Below are 12,674 nucleotides of genomic sequence, written 5' to 3' on the forward strand. Positions count from 1 at the left end.
TTTTCCTGAGATGAAGTCTCACTCTGTTGCCCTGGCTGGAGTGCAGTGGCGCAGTCTCAGCTCACTGTAACCTCCACCTCCTGGGTCCAGGCAATTCTCCTGCCTTAGCCTCCTGGGTAGCTGGGATTACAGGCTCCTGCCACTATACCTGGCTAATTTTTTGTATTTTTAGTAGAGATGGGATTTCGTCATGTTGGCCAGGCTGGTCTCGAACTCCTGACCTTGTGATCCATGCGCCTTGACCTCCCAAAGTGCTGGGATTACAGGTGTGAGCCACCGCACCTGGCCACTCATTTATCTTTCAGCACCTTTAAGTTCAGTTTCCCTTACAAAGCCCACCCTTTTTTTTAGTGGGAATATCTTGTACCACTTAACACTTGCATTCCTTAATTTTTAAAAATTAAAACATTTATATATTACAAAATGGACACATCTTAAGCATGCAGCTTGATGAAAATTTACAAAGTAAACATGCCTGTTTAAACATCACTCTGATTAGGATGGGGAACATAATCAGCACTTCAGTCCTCTCTTTCATCATTACTACCACTAGTTACCCTAACCACTCTTCTGACTTGTTATCACCATAGATAGGTTTTACTTATTTTGAAGCCATATATAAATGGTATAATATATTACTGAAGTTCAGGTTTTCCTGAGAACACGTCTTCAGAGAAAAAAATTTGAGTGCAGTCATTTATTTAGGGTATGGCTCCAGGATGCAGGAGTGGGAAAGATGGGAGAGTGAGACAGAAGAAAAATCAATACAAGAGTGTTATGGAGGTTGGATATATAATGCTTCCCAAAATTGCCTGACCGAACAGGAGGCTGAAATATTTATCCACTGGCTCCTGTTTCCAATTGATTGAGGGATGCCACCAAGGAGGTTAACTTCACTGCAATTCTGAGCTTTAACTCACTTTAATAAGCTCCAGCAGCACCGAAGGACATGTGGGTTATTTTCAGTTTGGGATAATACTGCTGTGAACATTCTTGTACATGTCTTTTGAGAACTCGTATGTGTACATTTGTGATGAGTATATAACGGGGTGAAATTGCTGGTTCATAGAATATGTGTATATTCACCTTTAATAGAGATTGCCAACCATTTTTCTAAAGTGGTTATACTAATTTATATTCTCATTATCTGTAAATGAATATTTCAATTGCTCCACATCTTTGCTGGCACTTGGTATTTATTTCTTATTTTAATTTTAGGCTTTTTAATGAGTGTATAGTGGTATCTCACTTGGTGTTTGTTTGCTTTTTGGTAAATTTTTTACTGAAGTATAATTTACATACAGAAAATCACACAAATTGTGTACAGGTTTGACTTCATACAGTGAACACATGCAAAAACCAGTATGAAATTAAGAGTTAAAACATCACCAGTACTCCAGAAGCTCCATGCATGTTCTCTTCCAGTTTCTATACCACTATCCCAAGGGTGGTCTACTAACCCAGCAGCATAGATTTGTTTTGCCTGTTTTTCAGCTTCAAATAAATGGGTAATATATTATGTATTTTGGTGTCTGGCTTCTTTGAGTCAACAATATGTCTATACAATTCATCTATATTGTTGCATGTTGTAGTTTGTTCATTCATACTGTTCTATACAGTATTGCATTGTATAAATATACTCTATTCATTCTGTTAATATGCATTTGGGCTGTTTCCAGTTTTGGCTATTATGAATAAAGCTGCTATGAACATTCTACAGTTGTCTTGTTCAACATATGTGTGCATTTCTGCTGGGTATAAAGCTTAAAAAGGAAATTACTGGAAAATAGAGTATTGCCTCATCTCACCTACCTGCTGTTTTCACTCTAATTTCAGCCATTCTGGTGGCTATGTGATAGTGTCACATTAATATTTTTTCTTTGCTTTTATAAAATATTTTTATGTTGGAATAATGTTAGATTTACAGAAAAGTTACAAAGACAGTACAGGGAGTTCCTTATATACCCTTATCCAGTTTCCCCTTAGGTTAACATCTTAATGTTACCGTGGTACCTTTGGCAAAACTAATAAACCAACACTGACTGGCACATTACTATTAACTCCAGATGTTACTCAGATTTCACGAGTTTGTATGTGTGTGTAGTTGTGCACTTTAACCACCACCATAATATACAAAAGTGTTCCATTGCCACAAAGTAGCCCTTGTATTACCCACTTACTGTCACACCTTATCACCCATTCTTTCACCACCTTCCCTAACCCCTGAAAACCACTGATCTTCACTGTAATTTTGTCATTTCAAGAAGTTATGTGAATGGCATAGTACATATACCAACATAGCATATGTAACTTTTTGAGAATGGTTTTCCCCTCCACAGTATGAGGCTCTTTAATTCCATCCAAGTTTTATTATATGTACCAATATTTTTCAGTTTCTAAAAAGTTGCTGTGGATTTACCAGTTTGTCTAACTGCTCACTCATCTTATAAGACGTTTGGGTTGTTTTTAGTTTCGGGCTATTAAAAATAAAGCTACTATGAACAGTTGTGTGTAAGTTTTTGTACATTTAAGTCTTCATTTCTCTGGGATATAAGAAACTGCCCAACTATTTCCCAGAGTTGCTGTCTCATTTTACATTCCCACCAACAATGAGAGATGCAGTTCCTTTGCATTTTTGCCAGGATATAGGATTGGCACTTGTTTTTATTTTCACTGTTCTAATAGAGATGCATTGATACTGTTTTGTTGTTCGTTTGCATTTCCCTAATGGCCGATGATGTTTAACCTATTTTCATGTGCTTATTTGCCATCCATATGTTATCTTTGGTAAAATGTATCTGCATGCCTCTCGCCCATTTTATAATTGGATTGTTTTTAACCATTGTTAAAATTTGAGAATTCTTTATATATTCTAGATTAAAGTCCTTTGCCAGCTGATTTGCAGATATTTTCTCCCAGTTTATAACTTTTCATCTTATCAGAGCCTTTTGCTGAGCAAAAGTTTTTTTTTTTTTTAAAGATGGCGTTTCACCATGATGGCCAGGCTACTCTTGAACTCCTGACCTCAGGTGATCCACCCACCTCGGCCTCCCAAAGTGCTAGGATTACAGTTGTGAGCCACCGTGCCTGGCCCAGTTTTTAATTTTTATAAAATCCAGTTTATCAATTTTCTTTCTCTTATGGATCATGCTGTTAGTGCTATTTCGAAGAACTCTTCACCAAGACCTAGATCCCGATGATTTCTGTTTTTTCTAAAATGTTATATAGTTTTACATTTAAATGTATGATCTATCAAGTTATTTTTGTACAAGGTATGAGGTTCAGATTGAGGAGGTTTGTGTGTGTGTGTGTGTGTGTGTGTGTGTGTTTTCCAATGGATATTCAATTGCCTCTCTATGTGAGTTCCCTGTTTTGTTCCATTAGTCAATGTATTTATCCATCTCCCCATCCTACATTTTTGATTACTGTAGCTACATAGAAAGTCTTAAAATTGGGCAGGGTGACTCCTCCCATTTTTTTTTCCCCAAAATTGTTTTAGCTATTGCCTTTCCATATGAATTTTAGAATAAGCTTGGCTATTTCTAAAAATCTTGATTAGGTTGTAAACTAACAGCCCCACAGGTTTTATAATTTCATCTTGCCTGCTGTCTACCTGGAGCCAATTTATTAAGACAGAGGAATTGCAATAAAGAGTAATTAACACAGAGCCAGCTGTGAGGGGCATGAGTTTTATTACTCATCAGTCTCTGTGAGAATTTTGGGATCAAAGTTTTTAAGGATAATTTGTTGGGTAGAGAGAAAATGAGTCTGAGTTCAGACAGGGAGTTCTAATTGGTAAGAGATGAAATAATAGGGAGTCAAAGCTATCCATCCTCTTATGCTGAGTCAGTTCCTGGGTAGGGGCCACAAAACCAAATGAGTCGGTTTATTGATCTGGGTGGTGTCAGCTGATCCATTGAGTGCAGGGTTTGCAAAATATTTCAAATACTTATCTTAGGTTTAACAATAGTGTTGTTATCCACTGGATCAATTTGGGAAGGGTCAGAATCTTGTAGCTGCCAGCTGCATGACTCCTAAACCATAGTTTTGAATCTTTTGGCTAATTTGTTGGTCCTACAAAGGCAGTCTAGTCCCCAGGCAAGAAGGGGGTTTGTTTTGGAAAACAGCTGTTACTATCTTTGTTTCAAACTATAGACTATACATTAAGTTCCTCCCAAAGTTAGTTTGGCCTACTCTCAGGAATGAACAAGAACAGCTTAGAAGTTAGAAGGAAGGTGGAGGTTAGGTCAGATCTCTTTCATTCTCTCAGTTATAATTTTGCAATGATGGTTTCATTATAATAGGAAATATGTTAGATCTATATATTAATTTGGGGAGAATTGACATCTTTGCCATGCTTAGTTTTCCAATCCATGAACGTGGTATGTCTCTCCATTTATTTTGATCTTTGATTTTTGTGTGTTTATTTTTATTTTTAATTTTTTTGCTTTATTTTCTTTTTGATCTTTGATTTCTTTTATCATTGCTTTGTAGTTTTGAGCATACAGATCCTGTACAGGTTTTGCGAGATTTACATCTAAGTATTTTTTTAAATGATTGCACATGATATTGTGTTTTAATTTTACTGTCTCCACATTTATTGGTGGTCCATAGCAATATAATTCAATGAGACCATCCTGGTGGCAAAACTCTGTCTGCAGAGAATACTAAAGTTAGCCAGGTGTGGTGGTGCATGCCTGTAGTCCCATCTACTTGGGAGGCTGAGGTGGAAGGATCCTTTGAGTTTGGGAGGCAGAAGTTGTAGTGAGCTGAGATCATAACACTGCACTTTAGCCTGGGCAACAGAGCAAGACATGGTCTCGAGAAAAAAAAAAATACGCTTCATTTTTATATGTTGATCTTGTATCCGGTAACTTTACTGAACTCTTATTGGTTCTACTGTTTTTTTCCTACTATTTTTATTGAAGTGCACTGGCGCAATCTCAGCTCACTACAACCTCTGCCTCCTGGGTTCAAGCGATTCTCTTGCCTCAGCCTCCTGAGTAGCTGGGATTACAGGCGCCTGCCACCATGCCCCATTAATTTTATGTATTTTTAATAGAGACGGGGTTTCACCATGTTGCCAGGCTGGTCTCAAAACTCCTGACTTCAGGTGATCTGCCTGCCTCAGCCTCCCAAAGTTCTGGGATTACAGTCATGAGCCACCACACTCGGCTGCAGCTCTCTGTTCTATTTTTTAGCCATCCAATTAGTTTTCAATTTCAGTTATTGTGTTTTCAGATTTTAAAATTTCCATTTGGTTCTCATGTCTTCTATTTCTTTGCTTAGATTTTCTATTCTTTCATTTGTTTCATGCATACTTATAATTGCCCATTGAAACATTTTTATGTCTACATTAAAATCTTTGTCAGATGATTACAATATTTGTGTCATCTTGGTGTTGGCATCTGTTGCTCTTACGAGATCCTTGGGGTGTCACTTTTCTGGACTGAAACCTCTGGCCAGTGGTGCCTTTGCCTGAGTTTTGCTCAGGCCTGCTGGGCTCATTCTGCCCACTTGGACTTGCAGGCTACGCTCAGCTCACACTACCAGTGTGGATCCCACACCTGCCAAGAGTGAGTCAGGCATGGAGCGCTGAGCGGTGTGTGAGCAAGCATGAGGTCCAGCCACTGTGGAGTCAGACACGCTAGCCACTGCAGTGGGGTGGGCAACTCCAGGTGCTGGCAAGGGCCCTGGCTGTCTGCGAGGCTGTGGCTGGACCAGGTGCACTGCAAACAGCTTCCCTGACTGGCAGCAGGAATTGCAGTGGTGCCTGGAAGCTTGGAGATGCCAGGCCCTGCAGGACTCAAAACAGGGAGTCACAGTCCTGGCTTGGGAAGCTCCCAGGTCTGGGCTCCCTGAGGAGTTGCAGCTCTTCTCTCCTCTTCACCTGCAATGTGGCAAGCAAGGGACATGCTTCAGCCCTGTTTGTGTTATAGCTCTGCCATTCAGTGGGTCCTGAGTTCTAGTCCTGTGGTCAGGAAGAATGAGGTATGCAGACAAGTGGAGGATGAGCAAGATGAAGAGGAGCTTTTTTGAGCAATAGAACATCTCAGAGGAGACCCGCAGTGGGTAGATGCTTTCTGTAGCCAGGGTGTTCCAAGAGTGTTCAGCTCCCAGTAGAGAGGGGGCCCTAAAGTGGGTTTCTCCTCTCTGTAGGCAGGTTTTCCAGTCATCTTCCCAGCTTTCAACAGAGCGGAGGCCTTGGAGTGGGTAGTCCTCTCTCTGCTCAGCTCTGGCTAAACCCAGGGCTTTTATGGGCCTCAGAAGGGAGGAGGTGTGCACAATTGGTCCATGGGCAGCCATGGGTGACCAGGAAAAGGCACCACAGGTTCCCACTCCATGGGACTGGCAGCCCAGCCCCCAGCACTCCTTGGCCTGAAGATGGGGTCTCACCAGGGACCTACCACCTTCCACCCAGGAATCTATCTGGCTCCTGCTGTCATTCATGTTACCCTCCTAAACTTTGTGCTGAGATGGGAAGGGAGGACAGCAGGGAGAAGCCACGCAGTGGAAGTAGGCACTTCTGAGTCTATGAGGGCGGTGGGGCCTTCCCAGGCCCCAAGAGTGCAGGGATGTCTAAGTCTCCAGCCAGATTTTGGTGGCTGCAGCTGCATGTAGGGGTGGAGGTAAGAGGGCAGGACTCCTGCCTGCTCCACAAAGTGGGAGAGCCAGGTCTCCAGCTGCGGTTTTAGTGGCTGCAGCTGTGCCCTGGAGGACAGGAATCCTGCCTGCTCCCAGCCTCCAAAGAGCACAGGGAGGCTTGGATCTGCAGCCACAACTTGTGCAGCTGAAGCTCTGTCCAAGAGAGCGGGGCTCCTGTCTGCTCCATGGAGTGGTGGGGCCCAGGTCTGTACCCACAGTTTAAGCAACTGCAGCGGCATCCAGGGTGCTCCCACCCCAACTCAGAAGGGGCCAGGCTCCCACTTGTTCCCTGTAGCTCCACTCAGCATGCAGCCCTGGGGGCCTCCCTGCTGCAGAAGGTGTGGTGGCCGTGGCAGGTTATCTGGAGCAGTTGCTGCCATCATTGCCGTATTCAAACTGAGGTTTTTCTTGGTTCTTGGCATGACAAGTAATTTTTTTTATTGTATCTTGGACATACTGGTATTATGATTTTTTTGGATCTTTTTCAAATTTTATATTTTAGCAAGCCTCCACTGACACCTTGCTGGTAGATGAAGGAAGGGGACGCCATCTTTTGTTTTTTCTGTTTGGTTTTTGTTTTTGGAGACAGAGTCTGGAGTGCAGTGGCATGTTCTTGGCTAACTGCAACCTCCACCTCCTGGGTTCAAGCAATTCTCCTGCCTCAGCCTCCCGAGTAGGTGGGATTGCATATGGCCACCACCACATCCGGCTAAGTTTTATAGTTTTAGTAGAGATGGGGTTTCACAATGTTGGCCAGATTGCTCTTGAACTCCTGACCTCAGGTGCCCCATGCACCTCAGCCTCCCAAAGTGCTGGGATTACAGGAATAAGCCACCACGTGGGGTATGGACACCATCTTGTTACCACTGGGTGGAGGTGGAAGTCCATGCTCCTCCCTGAGCCTCTGCTGACACGAGGAAATGTGCCTCATTTTTGCTGGGTAGGGGTAGAAATTTAGACACCCGATTCAGCGTCCACTGCTACCCCAGGTATAGGGAGGGGTACATTGTTGCTGCCAGACAGGAATGGAAATCTAAACAGCCAGCTCAGCTTCTGTGGACACTGCAGGAGGGGAGAATGGTATTTCATCATTGCTAGCTACGGTAGAAGTATAGGCTCCTCATTCAGCTCTAGTGACTGCAGTTTTTGCCATGAAGTTTGGCTGTGGTAGTGTAAACGTTGTCAAAAGATTTTCTCTCCTACTAGGCGACCCATTTTCCAGTTCTTTGGCTGGAGAAAGGATTGGGGTTGGGGGACAGTTTTATCTGCCATGTAATAATCAGCTGGCAACTTTAAAAAACAAACTGCTGGGATTTTAAGTGGGATTGTTTAAGCAAAATGGAATACATCTTTACAATTCTGAGTCTTCCAATATATGAAAATGTTATAGCCCTCCATTTGTTTAGGTTTTTGTTTTAATATTATTTAGCTGCTTTTAGCATAGAGATCTTGTACATCTTTCATTAGAATTTATTTTGCAGACTGATGTAAATGCTATAACTTTTTTTTTTTTTTTTGAAACAGGGTCTCACTCTATTGCTCAGGTTGGAGTGCAGTGGCACAATCTCAGCTCACTGCAACCTCTGCCTCCTGGGTTCAAGCAATTCTCCTGCCTCGGCCTCCCAAGTAGCTGAGATTACAGGGACTCACCACCATGCCTGACTAATTTTTGTATTTTTAGTAGAGACAGGGTTTCACCATGTTGATCAGACTGGATATGCTATAATTTAAGATATTTTATTTTCTAATTATTTTTTAACAATAATTTATGTGTTGATTTTGTACACATGTCCTTCCTAAATTTGCTAATTCTGTAGATTCATTCTGAGTTTTTTATGTTGTCTGTGAATAATGAAAACTTTGTTTCTTCTTTTCCAATACTTATATACTTACTTATTGCCTCATTGCACATTGTTAAATATAAGCTGCCCAGTGTAATGTTGAATCAAAACAGTGACAGAGGACAAACCCATTTCATTCCACATCTCAGGGGGGAAAGCTTTTAATATTTGGCAATAAATATTTTGTTTGCTATGCTTTTTTGTAGTAATCTTTTGTCAGATTAATTAAGGAAATATTCTTTCATCACTACTTAAAAAGGTTTCTAAAAAAGTTTTTATTTTGTTTCTATTGCTGCTGAACAAATTCATAGCAAAGATTTTTTTTTTAAATCCTGAATGGGTATAGTGTTTTATCAAATGCTTATTCTCCATCACTTGTGACAACTGCATTTTTATCATTTAATTTAAATGTTAAATCAACTTTATATTTTTTTGAATAAACTCAACATCATATAACATTTACCCTTTTATATCCTGCTGGATTTGTTTTGCTAACATTTTATTTAGAATTTTTGTTTCTGTGTTTATGAGAGCAATTGACCTATAGTTTCTTTTCTTTTAATGTCGTTTTCCAGGTTTTAGTATCAAGGTTATGCTGGCCTCTTAGTATGAATTAGGCAGTATTTTCTCTTTCTCTAATCCCTGGAAGATTTTGTGTAATATAAATATTATTTATTGTTTAAATGTTTGGGAAGTTTTACTTTTCTTTTTTCTTTTTTTAAATTTTACTATACTTTAAGTTCTCAGGTACATGTGCAGATCTTGCAGGATTGTTACATAGGTATACACATGCCATGGTGGTTTGCTGCCTCCATCCCCCGTCACCTACATTAGGTATTTCTCCTAATGTTATCCCTCCCCAATCTCCCCACCCCCTGCTATCCCTCCTCTAGTCCCCCATACCTCAACAGACCCCAGTGTGTGATGTTCCCCTCCCTGTGTCCATATGGTCTCATTGTTCAACACCCACTTATGAGTGAGAACATGTGGTGTTTGGTTTTCTGTTCTTGTGTCAGTTTGCTGAGAATAATGGTTTCCAGATTCATCCATGTCCCTGCAAAGGACATGAACACATCCTTTTTTATGCATAGTATTCTATGGTGTATATGTACCACATTTTCTTTATCCAGTCTCATTGATGGGCATTTGGGTTGGTTCCAAGTCTTTGCTATTATAAACAGTGCTGCAATTAACATATGTGTCTTTATAATAGAACAATTTATAATCCTTTGGGTATGTATATACCCAGTAATGGGATTGCTGGGTCAAATGGTATTTCTGGTTTTAGATCCTTGAGGAATCGCCACACTGTCTTCCACAATGGTTGAACTAATTTACACTCCCACCAACAGCGTAAGAGTGTTCCTGTTTCTCCACATCTTCTCCAGCATCTGTTGTTTCCAGATTTTTTAATGATCGCCATTTGAGCTGGTGTGAGATGGTATCTCAATGTGGTTTTGATTTGCATTTCTCTAATGACCAGTAATAATGAGCATTTTTTCATGTTTGTTGGCTACATAAATGTCTTCTTTTGAAAACTGTCTGTTCATATCCTTTGCCCACTTTTGAATGGGCTTTTTTTTTCTTGTAGATTTGTTTTAGTTTTTTATAGATTCTGGATATTAGCCCTTTGTCAGATGGGTAGCTTGCAAAAATTTTTTACTCATTCTGTTGGTTGCCAGTTCACTCTAATAATTGTTTCTTTTTTTCATGCAGAAGCTCTTAAGTTTAATTAGATCCCATCTCTCTATTTTGGCTTTTGTTGCTATTGCTTTTGGTGTTACAGTCATGAGGTCCTTGCCTATGCCTGTGTCCTGAATGGTATTGCCTAGGTTTTCTTCTAGGGTTTTTATGGTGAATTCATCTGGAGTTAGTTTTTGTATAAGGTGTCAGGAAGGGATCCAGTTTCAGCTTTCTGCACATGACTAGCCAGTTTTCTCAACACCATTTATTAAACAGGGAATCCTTTCCCCATTGCTTGTTTTTGTCAGATTTGTCAAAGATCAGACGGTTGTAGATGTGTGGCGTTACTTCCGAGGCCTCTGTTCTGTTCCATTGGTCTATATATCTCTGTTTTGGTACCAGTACCATGCTATTTTGATTACTGTAGGCTTGTAGTATAGTTTGAAGTCAGGTAGTGTGATGCCACCAGCTTTGTTCTTTTTGCTTAGGATTGTCTTGGCTATGCGGGCTCTTTTTTGGTTCCATATGAAGTTTGAGGTGGTTTTTTCCAGTTCTGTGAAGAAGGTCAATGGTAGCTTGATGGGGATTGAATCTATAAATTATTTTGGGCAGTGTGGCCATTTTTATGATATTGATTTCTCCTAATCATGAGCATGGAATGTTTTTCCATCTGTTTGGGTTCTCTCTTATTTCCTTGAGCAGTGGCTTGTAGTTCTCCTTGAAGAGGTCCTTCCCGTCCGTTGTTAGTTGTATTCCTAGGTAATTTATTCTCTGTAGCAATTGTGAATGGGAGTTTGCTCATGATTTGGCTCTCTGTTTGTCTGTTATTGGTGTATAGGAATGCTTGATTTTTGCACATCGATTCTGTATCCTGAGACTTTGCTGAAGTTGCTTATCATCTTAAGGAGACTTTTGGGCTGAGACAATGGAGTCTTCTAAATATACAATCATGTCATCTGCAAATAGAGACAATTTGACTTCCTCTTTTCCTAAGTGAATACCTTTTATTTCTTTTTCTTGCCTGATTGCTCTGGCTAGAACTTCCAGTACTATGTTGAATAGGAATGGTGAGAGAGGACGTCCTTGTCTAGTGCCAGTTTTCAAAGGGAATGCTTCCAGTTTTTGCCCATTTAGTATGTTATTGGCTGTGGGTTTGTCATAAATAGCTTTTGTTATTTTGAGATATTCCATAGATACCTAGTTTATTGAGTGTTTTTAGCATAAGGGGCTGTTGAATTTTGTCAAAGGCCTTCTCTGCATCAATTGAGATAATCATGTGGTTTTTGTCTTTGGTTCTGTTTATGTGGTGAATTACGTTTATAGACTTGCATATGTTGAACCAGCCTTGCATCCCCGGCATGAAGCCTACTTGATCATGATGGATAAGCTTTTTGATGTGCTGTTGCATTCAATTTGCCACTATTTTATTGAAGATTTTTGCATTGATGTTTGTGGATATTGGCCTGAAATTTTCTTTTTTAGTTGTGTCTCTGCCAGGTTTTGATATCAGGATGAGGTTGGAATCATGAAATGAATTAGGGAGGGTTCCATCTTTTTGTATTGTTTGGAATAATTTCAGAAGGAATGGTACCAGCTCCTCTTTGTACATCTGGTAGAATTTGACTGTGAACCCATCTAGACCTGGACTTTTCTTCATTGGTAAGCTATTAATTGCTGCCTCAACATCAGAATTTGTGATTGGTCTATTTGGGGATTCAACTTCTTCCGGGTTTAGTCTTGGGAGGGTGTAAGTGTCCAGGAATTTATCCATATCTTCTAGATTTACTGGTTTATTTGCACAGAGTTGTTTGTAGTAATCTCTGATGGTAGTTTGTATTTCTGTGGAATTGGTGGTGATTAAACCTTTATCATGTTTTATTGCATCTATTCGATTCTTCTGTTTTCTTTTTTATTAGTCTTGCTAGCAGTCTATCTATTTTGTTGATCTTTTCAAAAAACCAGCTCCTGGATTCATTGATTTTTTTGAAAATTTTTTTTTGTGTCTCTATTTCCTTCAGTTCTGCTCTGATCTTAGTTATTTCTTGTCTTCTGCTAGCCTTTGGATTTGTTTGATATTGCTCCTCTAGTTCTTTTAATTGTGACAATAGGATGTCAATTTTAGATCTTTCCTTGCTTCTCATGTGGGCGTTTAGTGCTATAAATTTCCCTTTAGACACTGCTTTAAATGTGTTCCAGAGATTCTGGTGTGTTGTGTCTTTGTTCTCACTGGTTTTGAAGATCATCTTTATTTCTGCCTTCATTTCATTGTGTATCCAGTAGTCATTCAGGAGCAGGTTGTTCAGTTTCCATGTAGTTGTGCAGTTTTGAGTGAGTTTCTTAATCCTGAGTTCTAATTTGATTGCACTGTGGTCTTAGAGATTGGTTATTATGATTTCTGTTCTTTTGCATTTGCGGAGGAGTGATTTACTTCCAATTATGTGGTCAATTCTAGAGTAAGTGTGATGTGGTGCTGAGAAGAATGTATATTCTGTGGATTTCGGGTGG

This window comes from Cebus imitator, unplaced genomic scaffold (genome assembly GCF_001604975.1).
Source record: "Cebus imitator isolate Cc_AM_T3 unplaced genomic scaffold, Cebus_imitator-1.0 Scaffold83, whole genome shotgun sequence".
NCBI classification, from domain to species: Eukaryota; Metazoa; Chordata; class Mammalia; order Primates; family Cebidae; genus Cebus; species Cebus imitator.